This window comes from Carettochelys insculpta, chromosome 30, assembly GCF_033958435.1.
Source record: "Carettochelys insculpta isolate YL-2023 chromosome 30, ASM3395843v1, whole genome shotgun sequence".
NCBI classification, from domain to species: domain Eukaryota; kingdom Metazoa; phylum Chordata; order Testudines; family Carettochelyidae; genus Carettochelys; species Carettochelys insculpta.
The window spans coordinates 11,127,930-11,148,325 of NC_134166.1; the positions used below are offsets into that span (position 1 = coordinate 11,127,930).

Genomic DNA, 20,396 nt, shown 5'->3' on the forward strand with positions numbered 1-20,396 from the left:
CTCCACAGTTCTGTGGCAGACTGCTGTGCTCATTGCCCCTGTAAGGGTAACCTCCCTATGCCGGTGTAAAGCAGGGTAGGGGGGCTGTTACACACAGGCAAGCTGCATAAGGACCAGGACGGAAGCCACAGCCTCGCAGAAGACCCTCACTTCCCTTCTCATCCTCAGCAGTGAAGTGTCTTCCAGGATTACCACAGCCTGTCGGAAATGTGTGGACATGAGTGATTACAGGGCCCCATCCCCCAGGCTCTCTCAAAGACACACCTGCCCAGACTACAGTAAGGCCCTTCCTCAGTGAAATCCCCTGCCCCAGTGGTAAACTCACCATTGGGGGCATAGCTTATGTCTCACATGCACAGCCAGTCAGTGGTAGGTCTGTGAGCAGTGCTTGTGTTTCCACTGAGTAGCGTCCGTGCTCGATCTAGTGTTGACAATGGTCCCTCTGTAACACGTTGCATTTTGTCTTTACAGATGTAACCTTGGGATCCCAGGCTCCCTTGCTGTCACCTGCTGAGTGCCTGCGCAGGGCAAGGAAGCATCCTTGGAGAAGTACAGATGAGTTGATGCATGAGGTTATGCTTCAGGCTGCTGCTCAAAAGAAAGAATTGAAGGAGCAGAGGGACAGTGAGAGGAGGGATTGAAAGGAGAACGAAGCCATAGAGTAGCTGTCAAACGTTATGGCCCTCAAAGCTGACACACTCCAGTCACTGCTAGCACTGCATGGCAACGAATAGCCTGGGCTTTCCACATGATGCTTTACGTTACAAATATTTTGTGGTGAAGTATTTGAACAGTTCTAGGACCACCGTGGGAACAAGCCCCTCTGTCTTGACATCCACATTGCAGAGGTGTGTTCTCAGCAGTGTACTGGTAGTAGAATCGGAGGGGCAGCCATGTTAGTCTGTATCCACAAAAACAAGAAGTCCGGTGGCATCTTATAGACCAATAGCTTTATTGGAGCATAAGCTTTCATGGGCAAAGACCCACTTCATCAGATGCACCTTTGCCCATGAAAGCTCATGCTCCAATAAATCAGTTACTCTATAAGGTGCCACTGGTATTAGAGTGCTCCCATGGGAAGTCATTAAATAGCATGTTTCTTCTATAGATCTCAAAGCTCCTCACAAGGGATAGTGAGTGTCATTATTCCCAGTGTAAAGAACATGGCTTGCCTGTGATCACACAGTGGATTAGTGGCTGAGCGAGGAATAGAAACCTGATCTCGTGGAGTCCTAGACCGGAGTCCTAGACCATCCTTCCTTCCGGCTGCTTCTGCAGGTAGGTCACTGATCATCTGAAATGGTCCCTGGAAATGGTACACCTTGTCTGCACCAGCTGGCATCTGATGTGGCCCAGTCTTTGCTTTATCTGTTTGTAGAACGTAGAAATGGGAAAGATGTACTATATCACAAGTGACCTCTGCCTCCCTCACTCTGGCTGGTTAGTGCAGGATCATTCCTTTTGGTAAGGTCGTGTAGTGTTAAGCAATGGAGACTATTTCACAGTCTAATAAATCTCAGCATCAGGAATTTTTTCTGGCTGGTAAGCCTAAATTTTCCTGTTATTAATATTGATTGTCTCAGCAATCCCAGTTTTAGGGTGTATATACACTAGGAGCTAACTTGGAAGTTAACTTCGAAGTTAGGCACTACATCAAAGTATCCAGCAGAGCCTACACACATCTTCCCTTATTCCGACGTAGAGTGTGTGTAGACGCTCTACTTCGAAGTTGCTTACTTTGACGTTGTACTTCTAAGTAAGGAACTTGAAAGTCATTTTTGTAGTGTAGACAGCCTTAGTGTTGTTCACAAAAGACCACGGCATTTGTCTGCGGCACCAGTTTGCTGTAGAGTCACTTCAATTGGACTCTCTGAGTTGAGTGGAGAGCACAACAAGGAGATGACTTGGGTTTTTTATTAAAGTTAAAGAAGTTAGAGTTGTAATGGGCCATGAATTTTAGATTTCCAGGTATTACATTAACGTGGCTTTCTGTACCAGGTCAAAGTGTGTTTTCAGACTGGTAGATAAAGATGGTTCTAGATAACCGCCAAACTATAAAAACAGTATAATTTAGGAATGCGTAACAGGCTCTATTGGAAGCCACTGGTTTATCCCATTTGTATGTCTCTTCTGTATGAACTTAGGTGTTTAATGATCTTCTGCTTTTTAAATGAATAATAAGCATTCTGTAACACTTTTCTAATGGGAAGTGTACTTAATAACAATTATTAAAATCCTGAGTGCCAAGAATCCTTTAAAACTAACTGTTTTTATTGTTAGCCAGTTTTCCCCGTAACAGCCAACCAGCCACACAACCACAGCTTTCTGCATAACAGCCAAGCAGCCTTTCTCTGCTCATGATGGGGATGTGGAGAGAAGCAGGGAGTGGGAGGGAAAGCTGAATCATTTTGGTCTCTTTCTGGTCTTATTCTGGGGATGCTGAGATGAGCCTGTCAGGGATGCAGTAGGTTAATCCTATTCCAGGATTTAGTTGTGTCTTCGTTAGCATAAGCGCTGCTGAGATTACTCTGATGGGGATGCAGAGACAATCCTAGATCCAGGTTTTTGTCATCTCTCTCTCAGTGCTGAGAATGGAGATATGGATCATATCCAGAATTACTCTCTTCCCCCACCCACCTCACTTGAAAGGAGGGGGATGCCAAGAAGAGCCTATTTTGCTGAGCAGTGAGATGGATCAGAACTCCAGGTTTTCCCTTTGCCCCAGTAGCTGCACAGACATAGCAGGATGCTGAGATTAACCCTGCAGTGATGCAGAAGGTATGTGCTTTTTCAGCATTGGTACTGATGCTGTGCTTGTGGTGATGTCTCTGTGGCGCAATGGACGAGCGCGCTGGACTTCTAATCCAGAGGTTCCGGGTTCGAGTCCCGGCAGAGATGATCTCCAAGCAGGTGTTTTAATTTTACACACACTCAGATAAGGATGTAGGCTAATTATATTTATTTCACCCCCATGGGTTGTAAAAGGAAAAGACTCGGTGCCTGATAACCTCTATACTGCTGTCTTACTCAGCCCTCGTCTCTCGCCTGTCTGTGCATAGGAGTCTTTGATTCATATTTTTTCATCACATATTTCCCATTGTTAGTTTTTTCCCCTTTGTTACCTCTTGCATGCTTTGATATCTAGCCCCGCCTGTTCTTTAAATGCTCTAGCGATGTCTCGCTGCAGAGATTGCTGCCTTTTGTAATCAGAAAATATTTTCAGAAGAATACTTTGCTTTTTAGGAGAAACCAAAGGGACAGATTATTTTTTTAGATTCCTTTTATTTTAATTATTACCCTACATAAATCTGGTCTCTGCTCATTTCACATGCATAGCTGTATTTTAAAAGCTAGCACGCTCAGCCTGATGATGAAGTATAGCTCCCTACTACAGGCTTCCTGCTTTGGTCAGGGGCTGGACTGAGCGACCTCCTGGTGTCCTTTCCAGCCCTAGGATTCTAAGATTCTTCCTCTTCTATTTTTGTACTCTGTGGCTACGGCTACACTGCATTCCGCTTTCGAAAGTGGAATGCAAATAAGCAAGCTCGAAAATGCAAATAAACCGCAGAGTTACATATCTTGTGCCGCATTTGCATGTTCTCGCACAATCTAGCTTCCAGCAGAGGCTTTTCCAAAAGCAAAACCAGCCATGTAAATGGGGTTCCTTAAAAACAAAAACAAAAAAACAAAAAAAACCCATTTTCAAAAGAACCCCTCTTCCTTAAACAAAATAAGAAGAAGGGTTCTTTCGAAGCCAGGGTTTATTTTCAAAGGAACCCCATCTACACGGCTGGTTTCGCTTCTGGAAAAGCTTCTTCCAGAAGCAGGATCGTGATGCAGATGAGGCTTCGCAGCAGGATCTCATTGATGGTGTGCACCACCTGCGAGGAGAGGAGACTAGACATGCCCATGAGTCACTGGGGGGATAGCACCCCTCGGCCCCAGTGAGCTCCACAGCATCCTCCCTCTGTGCAGCCCAAGGGTGCCTTACCTGCGTAAGTACAGCTCCAACTGTGGACCTCCGAACACTGAACTGTTGGCCCACTGAGCGGTAGGTGTCAGTGGTGGCCAGCTTCCACAAAGCAATAGCAGCCTGCTTCTCAAGGGAGTGGGCGGGCCACAAGCTGGTGTCCTGACTGTGGAGGGCAGAGGCGATCAATGTCTACAGCTCAAGGAAGGTCACCTTCCTCATTTGGAAGTTGTGTTCACTGCTGGTTGCCCCACTGCCCCATGACCAGACAGTCCCATCAACTGGAGATGGTGCGGAAGCACCAGACGCATCCGAGCCCCTGAAGAGATGAGGGCTGCAAAGGGCAATGGGAGCATTCTCCATAGGCTGCCTCTCTGAGTCATCCCACCAGATGCAGCAGAACAGGTCAGGATGAGAGGCAGGGTCAGCTGCTCTGGCACGGTACCAGTCTGGCAAGATCAGGTTGTCACATGGAGGACTGGGAGCCCTGCAAGGGCTTTGCTGTCCCTCCAAGAGGTAATGCAAGCCTCGGCAGGGGAGTGGGCCGAGGGAATGGAGGGGACATTAAGAGCCTATGGGGCCAGCAGCCTGGGAAGGGCTTGCCCTCCACGTGAGCCGGGCTTCCAAGGTTAAGGGGCCTCTTCTGTTCACACAGCAAGCTGGCCCTATAGCTGCAATCTCTCAAGAGCTGTTTTGCCAGGAAATGTTTGCCAACAGTGACACCTGTTGACAGAGGTTTCCTGTATAGCTGTAGACATAGTGATAGTAACACATTATAATCCCACACAGTATTTTTCAGTAGACAGTAACTATCGATAAGCCCTGTGTCTGACTTGCCTGTTTAAATTGTAAGCTATTCAGGGCAGGCCCTGTCTTTTTGTTCTGGGTTTGTACTGCACTTGACATAATGAGGTCATGGGCACTTTGGCAATAACAACAAACATAGAATAGTTAACGAGGGAGGAAATAACACCTTCTGTCGATGTTCTCTGGCTGGGTGCTCTCGGCTGGCAGATTGGCTATGGTAGCTCTTGCTCTGGAACCTAGCTCACTTCCCCCGTGAGAGAAGCCATCTGGCTGGGCTGGTCAAAGCCTTCACCCATCCCAGGACTTCTCAGGCTGGGCAGTCAAAGTAGGACTACACAGCAAAGTTATTTCCAAATAACAGCTGTTATTTCAAAATAACTATCTAAAGCTATGTCTACACTAGTCCCCTCCTTTCAGAGGAGGCCTGTTAATGAGGCAGTTTGGAAGATGCTAATGAGGCACCTCATTAGCATAATGGCAGTTGTAGGCAATTCAAAAGTTCCACTTTTGGAACACCACCACCCATGCAGATGAGGGCCTTGAAAAAGGACCCCCCTGACTTCGAAAGCTCCTTCTTCCTAAAACCAAATAATGGAGATAGTGATTGGCTTATTTCAAAATTCATAAACTTCATTCTGTGAGGAATAGCACCTGTTTCAAAATAGTGGGTGTGTGGACAGTGACTAGAACCTATTTCAGAATAAGCCATAGTGCATCCAATGGTACTGTTTTGAAACAGGTTGTGTTGTGTGTAGGTGCTGTATTTCAAAATAGCTAAGAGCTATTTCGAAATGCATTTTGGGTGTAGCAGCCTTACTTTGAAATAATCTCTTCTGGAATAGCTTTTCAAAATAAGGCTTCTGTGTAGACATACCTTCAGAGAATCTTTCTCAATGTATCATGCGGGTATCATGTAGTGCAGCTGGTCTGAGGAACAGGTAACAAGACAGGAGAGGAAGAAGAAAATTTGGGATGGAAAGTGACAGGAGAGAGGGGAGACAGAGCAATATCTTAGGCGTATCAGGCTGTGGAGGCTCACTGGTGCAGTAATTCTTGTTAGGCATCAACACTGATGTGCCAAAGTCTGGATATCATGATGATCCTGAGGCTCTGAAATGAGGGACAGAGGCCAAAGTGAGAAGTAGGAGCCTGAAGGGCCTTCTCTCAGGAATCTCCCAGGCACTTGTTCAGCATTGCATTTCCTACTTTTAAGGATCCCCAAAGGGGAGGAGATGGGCAGAAGAACCTGTTGGCACACTTTGTCCACCACTGAGGCATAACTTTTGACAATATGCATTTGGTACCTTGTTTTCTGTCCCAAGTCTCCTCTTGTTTACCAGACATGATCTCAGCACAGCGCTTGGCTTGTATCAATAAACTCTGTTTGGATTCTATTCCAGTGGCTCTCAGTCTTTCCAGACTATAGGGCCTCTTTCAGGAGGCAGATTTGTCTTGTGTATCTTCAAGTTTCATCTCACTTTAACACTACTCGCTTACAGAATCAGGCGCAAAAATACACTATTCTATTACTGAAAAAATGACTAATTTTTACTGTATAATTATAAAATAGATCAACTGGAAGATCTTTGCCTACCCCACGGATATGCCCTTTGTATCCGTGGTTGAGATCCACTGCTTTAGTCTTTCTGTTCCCGTACTGTACACCTCTATTCAACATTTATTTTTAATATGTGACTGGAAGATTTAATGAAGTTTCACCTACTTTCCAACAGTTGAAGTCAATCAGCATGTGCTTACTAGGTCCAAATTATTACAGCAGATTGCAGGATTGAGACTTAGCACAGTACTTATTTTTCAAGACAGTTATAACCAGATCCTTTGTTATCAACCCTTTCTTGTCTCAAAAATGAAATGTGCATAGTTGAGAACCAATTAAGATTACACATTCATAGCCCACAGCTAGCATTTAAAACACTTACTATGGAGGTAACTCCCATGCAACATGATCATACTTGGTAATGAATGATCACCAGCATAATATGCAAAGAACAGAAAGGTGGTCACTTACCTGTGGTTCATGGAGGGAGAGCTTGGTGAGTTGAGTATTCCCCCTAAACCAGGGTTGCGAGCTCAATCCTTGAGGGGGCCAGTTAGGGGTCTGGGGCAAATAGATTTTAAAAATTCTGTCAGGGCTGGTGATAGGCCCTGCTCAGAGGGCATGGGACTGGATTCAATGACCTCTCAAAAACCCTTCTAGTTCTGAGATGTGTATATGATGAGGATGAAAGAAAACCTCCATAGAGTCCCTCTCTCAATCCTGATATCTCAAATCTTTTCCTTATTAGCACACAACTATCAGAAAAAAATAACTATACAGTGCTTCATTCTTCTTTTCTGCATCTTCCACTCATATTCCTCCCGGCTGATGATAACTCCTGTTCCTTCTCACTCCTGTCACAGGTGGATCACCCCGCCATGCTGAGACTGGTCCCCATAAGAGATGTGGTATGAATCCAACTGAGGAACTGCAGGCAAGTGCCTAGTCTGCCTTCTTCATTAGCGAGCAGTTCTATAGTCAGCTGAGCTCAGGTTCCACAGTCTCCTTTGCCAATGATGTATGGGACAGAAAATGTACAACCAGATTATCAGACACCAGGCTAAGATGCTTGTGCTAAGAAGTCGAAAACCTTGCTTTTATTTGCAAACATAAAATCTTTTATCTGAGAGAGAGAAAAACTAAGTCATTGAGACATCAATAACTCATTTTCTGACTATAATGATCACTGCTGAGCATCTCCCAGGTAAAGTGCTGCTGAATTCCCAAACTTCAGGCCCAGGCAGTTCTGGACAGAGTACTGACCTGCACATCAACAGCTGGTTCAAACTAAATTGACCCTGGTCAGCAGGAAGCTATCCAGGTCACTGACCACCAAAGGCATCTGCCTTTGATCAACGTCTTGAGATCTGTGAGACTCACCACTTGCTCTGAATGTAGGAAAGTGAGAGCGTCAAGTATTTTCTGGGTCTTCCTGCTCCCTAGAAAACTCGCACACCTCCCCCTCAGGATCTGGCTCCAGTGATCCATACTCTTGTCACCTTCAAAAAGGATTTGTAAAAAGCAAAGCAGAAGCTCTGTGTTGTGCAGAATATAGCAGCAACCTTCTCAGCAGATTGGGGTGCCATGATAACCTTGTGCTCCAGTCTCTCTACTTATGCTCAAGCCATATCTATGGCCAATTTAAGGCATTCGTGCTTAACTTCAAACCCATCAGTGTGTGACACGAGCCATTCTGCTTTGGGACAGCACAGCTGACAGCTCCCTCAGCAAAGCATATGGGAGCATGCGATCCAGTGCTCTCAGTCAAGGGTGTTTGGCCTCAGAGTCTGCCAGCTCATAGACCATGCTGCAAGAAACTCCCCTTTCCGTGCCTCCCTAACGCACACACCCAGCTATCCCAGTCAGAGCTCTCTGGAACTGGGGAAGGTGAAAAGGGGAATCTTCTAGGAAATTGTGGAGAATGTGAGGAAGTTCTGTACTAGTTTTATGAAAAATATGTGGCTCAGTTTACCCACTCGCTTTGTATTGTCACCTCACTCTTCCGGGGTTCCTTCCTTTCCTGGAACACTGCCATGGCTAGAGTCATAACTGGGTTAGTCTGAACACACTATCAAGAACAGTCACCACATGGATGCTTGCATTGTCGTTGTATCTGTCTTGGTTCCAGGAAGCTGGACGGTTGGGTGAAGTAATATTTTTGTTGGGCCAATTTCTGTTGGTGAGCGGGACGAGCTTTCAAGTTTACACAGACCTGAAGAAGAGCGTCAAACCTCCTTTCTCTCTCAACACCACAAGGAGTCCCAGTACAAGACATGACCTCACTCTCCTTGGGTCTGTCTAGCCTATGTATGGAAATACATTGGAAGACCAAAGACAGACCATTCACTTTTAAGGCCTGGCAGCTGAGGTGAGTAGAAGACACGAGAACAGTGTGTCTACAGCTTGAGAGCAAGACCAGAGGTGTCAGGACATGGTGTTAAGAAATCAGCTGGGCAGTGTGGTTGCAGAGAAATGGAATCTCGAATCCATGAGGCTACAGAGGCAAGAAGAACTGCCTTCTAGACATACGTGTAAACTTGGCTTTTCCATTCTAAACTCAAGGACTCAAATAGTGCAGTGCTATGCAGCATTTAGATGCTGCAAAGATTGGCATGCTAAACACCATCTGACAAAAATATGTTTGTTGCACAACGTTTCTTCTTTTTACTCCCCTGTGGCTGTTCAGCCTTATACATTGGAGCCGGGGGCAGGAGAACAAAGAATAAAGGGGGTAACAAATAATAATAAAGGGGGTAACAGCAGAAGGGGATCTAGGGGTTATAGTGGACCACAAGCTAAATATGAGTCAACAGTGTGATGCTGTTGCAAAAAGAGCAAACGATTCTTGGATGCATTAACAGGTGTGTTGTGAACAAGACACAAGAAGTCATTCTTCCGCTCTGCTCTGCACTGGTTAGGCCTCAGCTGGAGTATTGTGTCCAGTTCTGGGCACCACAGTTCAAGAAAGATGTGGAGAAGTTAGAGAGGATCCAGAAAAGAGTGACAAGAATGATTAAAGGTCTAGAGAATGTGACCTATGAAGAAAGGCTGAAAGAATTGGGATTCTTTAGTTTGGAAAAGAGAAGACGGAGGGGAGTCATGATAGCAGTTTTCAGGTATCTGAAAGGGTGTCATAAGGAGGAGGGAGAAAACTTGTTCTTTTTGGCCTCTGAGGATAGAACAAGAGGCAATGGAATTAAACTGAGCAAGGGAGGTTTAGGTTGGACATTAGGAAAAAGTTCCTAACTGTCAGGGTGGTCAAACAGTGGAATAAATTGCCAAGGAAGGTTGCGGAATCTCCATCTCTGGAGATATTTAAGAACAGGTTAGATAGATGTTTAAACAGGGATGGTTTAGACAGTACTTGGTCCTGCCATTGGGCAGGGGGCTGGACTCGATGGCCTCTCGAGGTCCCTTCCACTCCTACCATTCTATGATAAGAGGTTCCTTGTGGACTGATGCGGGGCTGTGCATTGGTCATGATCCCAGCCCTTAGCATCTAAAGAAAATAATCAAAGAAAAGTTAGTTATGTGACTAATCCTGAGTAAACCTGGGAAAAGAAAAAGCATGAACCAGAGCAGCTATTTTCCATACTGCTGATACAAGTGCTTCAGAATTTTTTCAGAGTTCAGTATTTCTTACGGGTGTGCACAGTCCCACCTCCGCTTTAGCCTCTCAGTTGTAAATGTTAGTGCATGTTTCCTGAACATTGGTGCTGGGAGTATCTCCATGTTAATGAGCATGGATGTGTGGGGCTATTTAGGATGTATGCACCCTCATCTCTGCTCCAATGACTACCACCTCACATAAGGTCTGGATTTAATACATCCAAGAGGAATGAGGAAATTGGCAGATGTCATTGCAGCGCCTTTGGCCATTATCTCTGAAAACTCTTGGAGATCAGGAGAGATCTCGGATGTCTAGGAAAAAAGGCAGATGTAGTGCCCGTCTTTAGAAAAGGAAAGGAGGACAATCCAGGGAACTGTAGACCAGTCAGCCTCACCTCAGTCCCTAGAAAAAATCATGGAGGGGATCTTCAAGGAACCCATTTTGGAGCACTTAAAAGTGGAGAAAGTGATCAAGAGTAGTCAATATGGATTCATCAAGAGCAAGTCGTGCCTGACCAATCTGATTAGCTTCTATGATGAGGTAAATGGCTCTGAGGACATGGGGAAGTCAATGGATGTGCTATACCTTGACTTTAGCAAAGCTTTTGATACCATCTCCCACAACATTCTTGCCCATAAGTTTAGGAAGTATGGACTGGATACATGGACTGTGAGATGGATGGAAAGCTGGATTGATGGATAGGCCCAACAGGTGGTCAATGGCTCGATGTCTGGTTGGCGGTCGGTTTCAAGTGGAGTGCCCCAAGGATTTGTTCTAGAGCTAGTATTGTTCAACATCTTTATTAATGACCTGGATGAGGGGATGGATTGCACCCTCAGCAAATTTGCAGATGACACTTAGCTAAGGGGACTGGTAGGTTCGCTGGAGGGTAGGGATAGGGTCCAGAGTGACCTAGATAAAATTGGAGGATTGCGCCAAAAGAAATCTGATGAGGTTCAACAAGGACAAGTGTAGAGTCCTGCACTTGGGATGGAAGAATCCCAAGCATTTGTTACAGGCTGAGGACCAACTGGCTAAGAAGCAGTGCATCAGAAAAGGATCTGGGGATTACAATGGATCAGAGGCTGGATCTGAGTCGTCAGTGTGCCCTTGTAGCCAAGAAAGCTAATGGCATATTGGGGTGCATTAGGAGAAGCATTTCTGGCAGATCCAGAGAAGTTATTATTCCCCTCTATTCAGCACTGGTGAAGCTATATCTGGAGCACTGCATCCAGTTCTGGGGCCCCCCAATGTAGAAAGGATGTGGACTCATGGGAGTGGGTTCAGTGGAGGGTAACAAAAATGATTAAGGTGCTGGAGCACATGATCTACGAGGAAAGGCTGAGAGATGTGGACTTATTTAGTTTGCAGAAGAGAAGACTAAGGGGTGATTTGGTAGCAGCGTTCAACCTCCTGAAAGGGCGCTCTAAAGAGGATGGAGAGAGGCTGTTCTCAGTAGTGACGGATGGCAGAACAAGGAGCAATGGTCTGAAGTTACAGAGGGAGAGGTGTAGGTTGGATATCAGGAAAAACTATTTCACTATGAGGGTGGTGAAGCACTGGAATGCATTACCTAGAAAGGTGGTGGAATCTCCTGCCCTAGAAGTTTTAAAGTCCCAGCTTGACGTAGTCATGGCTGTGATGATTTAGTTGGGGTTGATCCTGCTTCAGGCAGGGGTCTGGACTAGATGACCTCTTGAGGTCCCTTCCAGCCCTAGGATTCTATGATTCTATGATAAGCGATGGATTGGGACATGCATTTCACAGGGAGTTGTCAGGTGCTGCTGCAGCTTGGTACACCTGCTAGCTACACTAGATAAAGTTTTGTTGATTGAAAAAATTACTGTTGTCCCACTGACAACAGAGATTTTTGTGCGGAAGTCACTTCATTTCAAGTTGGGTGCCCAGTGTTCCAATGATGCTCATCGGTGGTGCTTTCTTTTTCAGTCTGAAAATTATTAATTGCTTTATTTAGTCCAGGGGTGAGCAAACTTTTCATCCAACCCCACTTTTCATCCCTGCAATAAGCAGCCCCCCTCCAACCTGTCTAATGTAACCCAAACACATGGAAATTTTGGTTACATTCACATAAAAAACATTTCAGCATGTTTAAAAATATAAGTATGCAGAATATAAAATCCTTATTAATCGGCATGTAAAGGTGAATACGCATACATAAAAACAAGAACATATTTCAACATTTTTAATGAGATGGATGAGCCTGAGACTCAGCAGCCAATTGTGCTGTGCTGCCCTTACAAAATTTCACACCCCCCACTTTATGCACCCCTGATTTAGTGCTTAACTGTCAGAACTTCATATTCTTTGTAACACTTCTCTTTGCCATTCTGAGGTAAAAAGAAAGCTTTATACCTACGGACTACTTTCCCTAAGCCATTGCCATTCCTACCAACAAAAACATCAACTCCTGGATAACTTGGAATAGACTTTGGTGGGACGAAATCATATGACCCTTTCTTCCACTCTAACACGTGAAACTTATCTTCATTTACCAACATCCTGAAATTTGAGGTGCGATGTTCCTGATCAGCATTGGAATAGTAACAGTATGGACCTCTACTTTCAGTGAAAAACCCAACAGAACAGCCTGCCTCTGCACAGACATACTCTGTGCGAGATGCCTTCTCATTCCAGCTGGAAACGGCCCCCGCTGGAATTGAGCCTTCCCACTTTACCCATTTGAGGTGTTTGTGCTCCTTAAAAATGATCTGGCCCTTGTTCTTTGAAGAGGCTTTGCTCTTCTCCTCTGCTGTGCAAGTCTCCAGGGCTGAGGTCCCTTCCTGGAAGCGTGAGGTCAGGGATGGTGCAGAATAGTTGTCATTTCCCAAGACTGAAATGGGAAAAAAATGGAAAGTGTATGAGTGCAATCATATTTCCATTCTTTTTTATGTTGGGTCTTTTCTTGTGAGTAGGTTAATCGCTGCTGGAATGGAGTCCCTTGTGTGGTCAGAAGATCTGCTGGTATAGAAACGATCAGTATTTTTGAAGGGTTGCTGGTTACTTTGGAAGGCTTGGTAGGGCTCCTGATTATCTTCACAAATAAGGTTAATCATCCAAACTGGTAGGAAAAATCTCAGTTTCCAAAAGCTCCCTATTGCCGCCTTCTCTATGGCTACATCTACATGGGAAGCCTCTGTCCACAGATGTGACTGTCGGCTGAGATTTCCCAGAAGGACCTCTGTCGACAGACTGCAGCTACACCTACAAGCAGATTGAAAGAGCAACCCGCTTTGTCGACAGAGAGCAGTCAGACTGCCCTGCCCTCTCCCGATGGAATGACTGACCAGAAGCTCTGCAAACAGGGCTGCCCAGTTAACTAGAAGCCCTCTTTGTTGACAGCAATGTCTACATGGCTACTGTGTCAACAGAATACAGTTGACAAATTGCTGTTTCGAAACAGGCACTATTCCCTGAGACTGGGGCTACACTGTAGCCCTGTCTCTAAATAACTTACGCAATTTGTGTTGTGCAAATTGCAGGAGTTATTTCGAGGTAATGTATTTCAAACTTGGCGCCAGCCGCATGGTGCTGAAGTTCAAAAAAAAAGTGCCTATTTCAAACTTCCCGCTACTCTCTCACAACAAGGAATAGTAGGAACAAAATACCACACTCAAAATAGCCCTGCTAAAAATGTATCCTGAAATAGAAACCACAGTGTAACAATAGCCTGTCTTAACAGCGCCTATTTCAAAGTAGCTATTTTGAAATAACTCAACCACTATTTTGAAATTATTTTAAAACTGCAGTTACATTGTGTAGATGCAAGGACAGGATACAGCTGTACCCTCAAAGACCTTGGCTTGTTTAACCTAACTAAATGAAGGCTGAGGGGTGTTTTGATTGCTTCCCATAAACACATCAGAGGGATAAATATCAAGGAGGGAGAGTAAATGTTAAGTTTTCAGCACCAGTGTGACATGAGAATATATGGATATAAACTGGCCATGAACAAGTTTAGACTTGAAATTAGGTGAGGGTTTCTAGCCATTAGAGGAGTGAATTTCTGAAATAGCCTTCCAGGAGGGGAGAAGACCTAAATACGTTCACAACTGAGCTTGACATCTTTATGAAATGGATGGTCTGGTGAGAGTGCCTGCAGTCGCCGATGTGTGACGGTTAACAGCAAATCTCGCCAGTGGTCAGTGATGGGATACCAGATGCGGGGGGCTCTGAGTGATCACAAAGGACTCTTTTCCAGGTGTCTGGCTGGTGAGTCTTGCCAACACGCTCAGGGTGCAAGTGTTGGCCATATGTTGAGCCAGGAAAGATTTTTCCAATGGTCAGAGTCTCTGGGTGTTTCTACCTTGGGCATGGATTCCTTACGGGTTTAAACTGGAATAAAAGGTGGATTCTCTAACTCATGCTTGGAGGATTTCAGTGACTCACCCAGGAGTTATGGGTCTCTTACAGCAGGGGTGGGCAAGATACTAGGACCTGCAGTGCACCCAGGTCAAACTAGATGATCATGATGATTCCTTCTGGCTTTAATACCCATACGTCCCTTAGTCATGATCTGCTGCAGTAAATTGCTACTCTTCTGGAGCAGAGAGGAAGGTGAGTGAAAATGTATTTTAGAGGGGATCTAAGAAGCACAATGCCTCCCCGGACTCCCCACCCCACCCAAAGGATATGTTTCAGGAATCATCGAGCTCTTAGCAGCTCTTTCGTTAACATTTCATGTCCTAGCAATGGCTCCAGCTCACTCTCCCGGGACTATATTAGCTCTGCTGTGTATAAAGAAGAAAAGAAATGTGAAAGTTACTTCACTGACTGAGCCTGGCAGATTCTAACACCCACGGAGAAGTGCAGGGACGCTGACTTGAATAGAAATGGGCGCGCACCTGACTGATACACACACTGGAGTCTGACTCTGAGGGCTTGTCTACAAACTTCGGTCACAGAAAGCTGGGGCGTGAATTTTCCCCCTTACCAGCCTGCCACACCTCGAGTGTCCGTGAGGACTCTGCTGATGGGCACTAGCAGTTGAAGCAGGGTAGGTCTAAATACAGGATGGAATTGGTGATGTGCAGCAACAGGTTCCAAACACCCAGCTCGTGCGCAGCAGGCTAGTGTGAAGCAGCTTTCTGTGAACTCAGGGTTTGTTTATATACAACCACTAATACACACGCAGGAGCCAATTTGTTGATGCACACAGGGGATGCGCCTGTGTGTCGAGTCAAACTGACACACATGAGAAGCCTGAGCTGACTCACACACGGAGAGAGAATCTATTGAATAAGAAAGTGCATTTGTGCTTGATCACTGTTCTGATCAGAACCACACTGCAGGTCCCTTTGCTAGTCACTGGTCTGTGAATCATGGAAGAGACCTCAGGAGGTCATCAAGTCCAGTCCCCTCTCCAAAGCAGGATGATGCTCCTCAATACAAAAGATTCTGACGATTACAATCCCTTTGGAACTATTTACCTTCTTCTCTTTCCTCGCTTATCTTAGAGGCAGGTAATTTCAGGCTGATCTCCTCCATAAGTTCTGAGTCTGCACCTGCGGACGTGTCCTTCTTGTAGGATTCCAACTGCACATAAAATTCCAGGGCAGAAAAGTGAAAAACAACCATTCATAGTACCGATTAGGTGGAATGGTACAATTATCCAAGGTAATAGCCTGTGAGGATACCACTTAGCACCCCTTCTTCCACAAAAATGACAGGATTATATCTAATTATTATTGCCTTGGTTCTATGTCTCTTTGTAGAAAAGCAATGTCTCTCTGCCACATACATTGGCGCAGAGACTGTCCAGTTTGTCCAAAGGATGAATTGACATAAATCCGTCATCAGGAAATGGAATGCACGGAAAGCGACGGGAACACTTTAACCTCCCTGAGCATTCAATATAGGATTTGAAAGTGGCCATTCTTACACAGAAGGATTTTACCACGAGATTACAGGGGGAGACATCTGAAATTGGACTTCACTCGTAAATATGACACATTTAAAATAGGCCTTCACAGAGATCTCAATTCTTTCAAGCATTATAAGGACAATTACCCATTCTGCACCCAACCAATTTAAACAATTTATTTCTTCCACTGGTTCTATTAATGACAGGTGATCCTTCCCGCTGTCTTTTCTCCTGTCCTCTCCTCCCCCTCTCTCCCCTGCTATATAATCCCTGGATTCTTATTATCTACTCCAATCTGAAGAAGTGGGTCTTACTCACGAAAGCTCATTACCTAATAAATAAATTTGTTGGTCTTTAAGGTGCAACAGAACTGCTTGTTTTAGTGAAGCTACAGACTAACATGGCTACCCCTCTGAGCCCAGAACCCAAGTGAATCACAGTGAATGGTAGATACTGACATATACCCTGCAGTATTATGCATGATTGCAGCTATAAATCTTTCCCAAAACGCAGACGTCTTTTACCTGAGATCAATGGGAATGTCTACCACCCGTCAGAGCAACAAGAAGTCCTGTGGCACCTTATAGACTAACGTGTTTTGGAGCATGGTTTTTTGCCCCGGAAAGCTTATGCTCCAAAATAGCTGTTAGTCTATAAGGTGCCACAGGACTTGTTCTCAAAGATACAGATTAACACAGCTACCTCTGTGATACTTATCATCTGTCAGTATCCTGCTGCTTCAAGTGGGTGACTCAGCTTTAGTAACACAAGTGTTTCAATAAAGGATATATTATATGGCGCACATACATAAAAGAACAGGCTACACAACCAAGATCAAGAGCTATAGCAAAAGCCTATGAAGTCAGGGCCACAATTTCTGAATATTTGGCAGTTCTGTACAACCCCACCCCACCATCTGGCCCTAGAAGATCTGGTTTGGTCTGCCTTTGATCTCATGGATCTGCTCAACTTCAACACTCCAGTCCCCTCTCTGACAATTCCAGCAGCATATACGTACATACATACATACCTCATATAACTGCAAAGGACCCTTAGAGGTCATCGAGTGCAGTCCCTGTACTCACAGCTGAACCAATCATCATCCCTGCCCCAGACTCTTGAAAGGCCCCCTCAAGGGCTGAACTCACCACATGCCTCACACACATGATCATGTAGAATACAAACACGCATGCAAAACACCCCCACAGACACTCGATTACTGGTTATTCACGTCTGACCTGTTTAAGTGATTTTCCCAAGCAAAGTGTCAGGAAAAGGAACAGAAAAGGCAGAGACAAATAAGGTTTAAAATGCAGCACTAAAAAGAAAATGAAAGAAAAACAGCACAGGGAACATCAATAACAGTCTGTCTTAGTGCCGTACTTTCTTCACTGAGTTAGCGATTTCCTGTAAATGCTCCTTTCCTTAAAACAAGTTTATATTCAAAATGCCCCTAGAGTTTTCCCTTTCCCACCTCAGATAAGGCACATGCAGAGAACTAGGACTGCCTAGTTACATTAAGTTACAGCTTCAGACAGGAATCTCACCTGACAGTCCATCAAGACAACAAACCACTAAAATAATCAAGTCTCTGGCTCAGTTCTCCTTCTAGCCCCAGGCACACTCGCTGGGGGTATATGGTCCTCTTCTCCCGCAGACTGCTACTGTCCTTTCTCCCCTCTTCCCACAGCTGCAGAGAAACTGAAAGTAAAACAAACAGGCACAAGAGGCGGGACTTAAGTGGGTGCTGGAGAGCTCTTCCCTTTGCATTCAGAAGGCGGCCTGGTGTGGGTTTCTAGACAAGGTTTTGCTGAATTTTACATGTACCTGTGGTGCCCTGGCGGTATGGTGTTTTAAATGTAATACTGCTTGTGATTGCTAGAGCTGAGGGCACTGGCAGCTGGGAGTCTGGAAGAGCAGGAAACAGGAAGGAGGAGGGAGGAGATGAGCTGGGGGCTTGGAGAAAGCTTCAGAACGACACAGCAGCTTTGTAAATAGGTTTCACTTTTGTAGTAAAGTTCTGTTGAAGTTTGCCAGTACCTTGCTCGCACAATACAACAAGCGATCGAGCTGGAGTCTGCTCTGCAGGCAGGTCTGGCCAGGAAAAAGCAGGCCCAGGATCACAGTAAGTCTCTCCCAGCCCAGAGGCACCTGTTCCAAACATCATTAGTGACCACACACACCCCAGAAAAGTGCAATGCATATAGGAAGGATCTCTTCACTGAGAGATGACATATTTTGGCCAAAATAAATTTGTTACTCTTAAAGGTGCTGCAGGACTCCTCGTTTTCATTCAAATGTCTAGCATTTTTCACATTTTTATTCTTGTACGAGTCAGCGGTGCACACACCTCCCATACACAGGCACATGCATGCACGCACGCACACACCCCTTATGTGTCCCACAAAGCGCGGTGGTGTGCTTGCTAAAACTTTCTGGCCACATCTACACGAGCAAGTTCTTTTGAAAGATCCTGCAGAGCGTCTACGCACAAAAAGCGTTCTTTCGCAAGTAAAATCGAAAGAAAGCAGCTCTCCTGTCCAAAGCACTTTTCTGCTCCCGTTTCAGGAAGAATGCCTTCTTTTGAAAGCTTCTTTCATGAGAAAGAATACGTAGATGTTCTGCGAGGCCCTTCTTTTGAAAGGGCAGTCCTCCTTGTTAGAAACAATTTGGATAAACTAAATATTTCCCTTTTCCAAGGGATTAATTACCCGAGGCAGCAGGAACAGAGAGAGTTTTTACTTCAATTGCAAGAGAAGGGTGTCCGCATGGGCACACCCCCAGCATAAGCCACATATATATTTATTCCCTGACCCGACCGCAGAAGCCCTCCTCCTAGGCCCCCATTGGTTCGGGTCCTTGGAGTTTATAGCCTATCCGTTTCGCCTTTTTAACCCCATGCCGTTCCGCCCATTTACATCTCCCCTTCCCCTTATTATATCTCCCCTTCCCCTTATTTATGGTCTGCCTTTTATGGTTATAAAGCTGTCAGTTGCATTAGCGCAATCTTGCGGTTAGTTCTCCCAGACGGGGTCTTTTTTCCATCACTGAGTTAAACCGGTTTTGACCTTTCAAAGACTTGAATTTACAGTTTTTAGTCTCCCACTTCTCTTTCTCACGTCCTTGTTCTGAATTAAAACTTTTCATTTCCCTCATCCTGGCACCGGATTTTTCGATCCCTGGCTTGTTCCTTCAAAAGAGCAGGGGCTGCATGGACACTTTCGATCAAAAGAGCGGATCGATCTTTTGCTCCACTTTTTGTGTGTGGATGCAATCTTTCAAAATAAGATTTTTTTTCCAGAGCTATCTTCCAGAAGAACTTCTTTCAAAAGATCTCTGTAGTGTAGACATAGCCTCTAAGCCTGTAGGATGCTGCAGAGACAAGATAATCGGTACAGAAGGGGCTCCTTCCCCATTCCTACTACTAGTGAGGGCAACCACCTACCTTGTCCCCCCACCTTCATGCAGGGGCAGAAGAGGAATCCTCTTCCCCAGCCCATACTATCCTGCTTTCTGTCTTCCCAACCTTTCTTAGTCAATCCTTCAGGAGACTGGCTAGCTGAGCAGGCAGCCCATACTGGAGAACTGTCCATGAGAATGATTTTCCAGTGGAAAATGGCCTCTTCACAAAATCAAACTTCTCTAGAGGAAAAATTCGAGTTTGTCTGTTGGTGTCATGAGAATCTCGTTTAAACTGGTATATGCAGATCTCTCTGGAGAAGGCTGAGCTGTGTTGTGAGCTGATGGGGTGAGTATCCAAGTGCTTGTATGTCTATAACCATTTGTTTGACTGGGGCTAGTTGCTGGGACTGTTTGACCGAGTGTTCGACTGTTTGGAAAGTACGATTTGGGAGTGATTTGTTCCAGGTGGGCCTTCAGGGTTTGCTTGGGTTGGAGGCTTTGAGCCAGGATATCTGCTTCGAGACAGAAGCCTTTTAAAAAAGTAGCCAGAGTGGATTGAGTGAGCCGCAAATCAGAGGGTATTTGTCTGAGAATTTGCTTCTGGGGAGCCCAACAAAGGTTGGATTTTTCTATTTTTTCTCTCCTCCACCTCAGGTTTCAGGGTGCAGTCACGATAACATCAGAGGAGTCTCGCAGGACAGTATGGGTAGTGAGAAACCAACTTTTGTGACCTGCACAGGATGTGCCATGCTTGTCTTCCTTTCAGAGGATACAAGAGTCTATGAAGTGCAAGTTGCTCTCCAAATTAGGAGAGAAAGTTAAAGGACTAGAGACTGAAGTATAAACCCTGCATTCCATCAGAGAAAATTAACTCCTTCTGGACAGAAGTCAGCTTTTGGTCCTTCAGCAGAGCATGCTGAAGGAACAAAGAGGGCAATGTAGAGGGGGGTACAAAAGTGGCAATATGTGATCTCCAGGAGGAGAAAGACAACTCAGGTATCCCCAATCCAGATAAAACTAAGTAACCATTTTCCGCATTTCTGCACATATACTATGGTGGAGAATGCTTTGGAAGAGACCTCTGAGGGAAGGGGTCAGAAGAAGACCCCATCAACTACAAGGAATCAGCAGGAGGCCCCACTGACCAGAAGGCATGGGATAAGTTGTT

General features: G+C 45.2%; 2 long non-coding RNA genes and 1 other non-coding gene across 3 annotated transcripts; 2 read left to right on the top strand and 1 right to left on the bottom strand.

Moving 5' to 3' along the window:
* The first annotated feature begins 1,112 nt into the window (after positions 1–1,112).
* LOC142003493 (uncharacterized) lies at positions 1,113–7,342 on the top strand. Its single transcript, XR_012642843.1, has 3 exons — positions 1,113–1,278; positions 2,584–2,778; positions 7,199–7,342. It is a non-coding gene; the product is annotated as an uncharacterized LOC142003493 (long non-coding RNA).
* On the top strand, positions 2,825–2,898 carry TRNAR-UCU (transfer RNA arginine (anticodon UCU)). The gene has a single exon. It is a non-coding gene; the product is annotated as a tRNA-Arg (tRNA).
* Positions 7,343–11,933: 4,591 nt separating the features above from the next.
* On the bottom strand, positions 11,934–17,511 carry LOC142003888 (uncharacterized). The gene is made up of 3 exons (XR_012642892.1): positions 17,374–17,511; positions 15,393–15,498; positions 11,934–12,796 (listed from the first exon to the last, which is right to left on the bottom strand). It is a non-coding gene; the product is annotated as an uncharacterized LOC142003888 (long non-coding RNA).
* Positions 17,512–20,396: the final 2,885 nt, after the last annotated feature.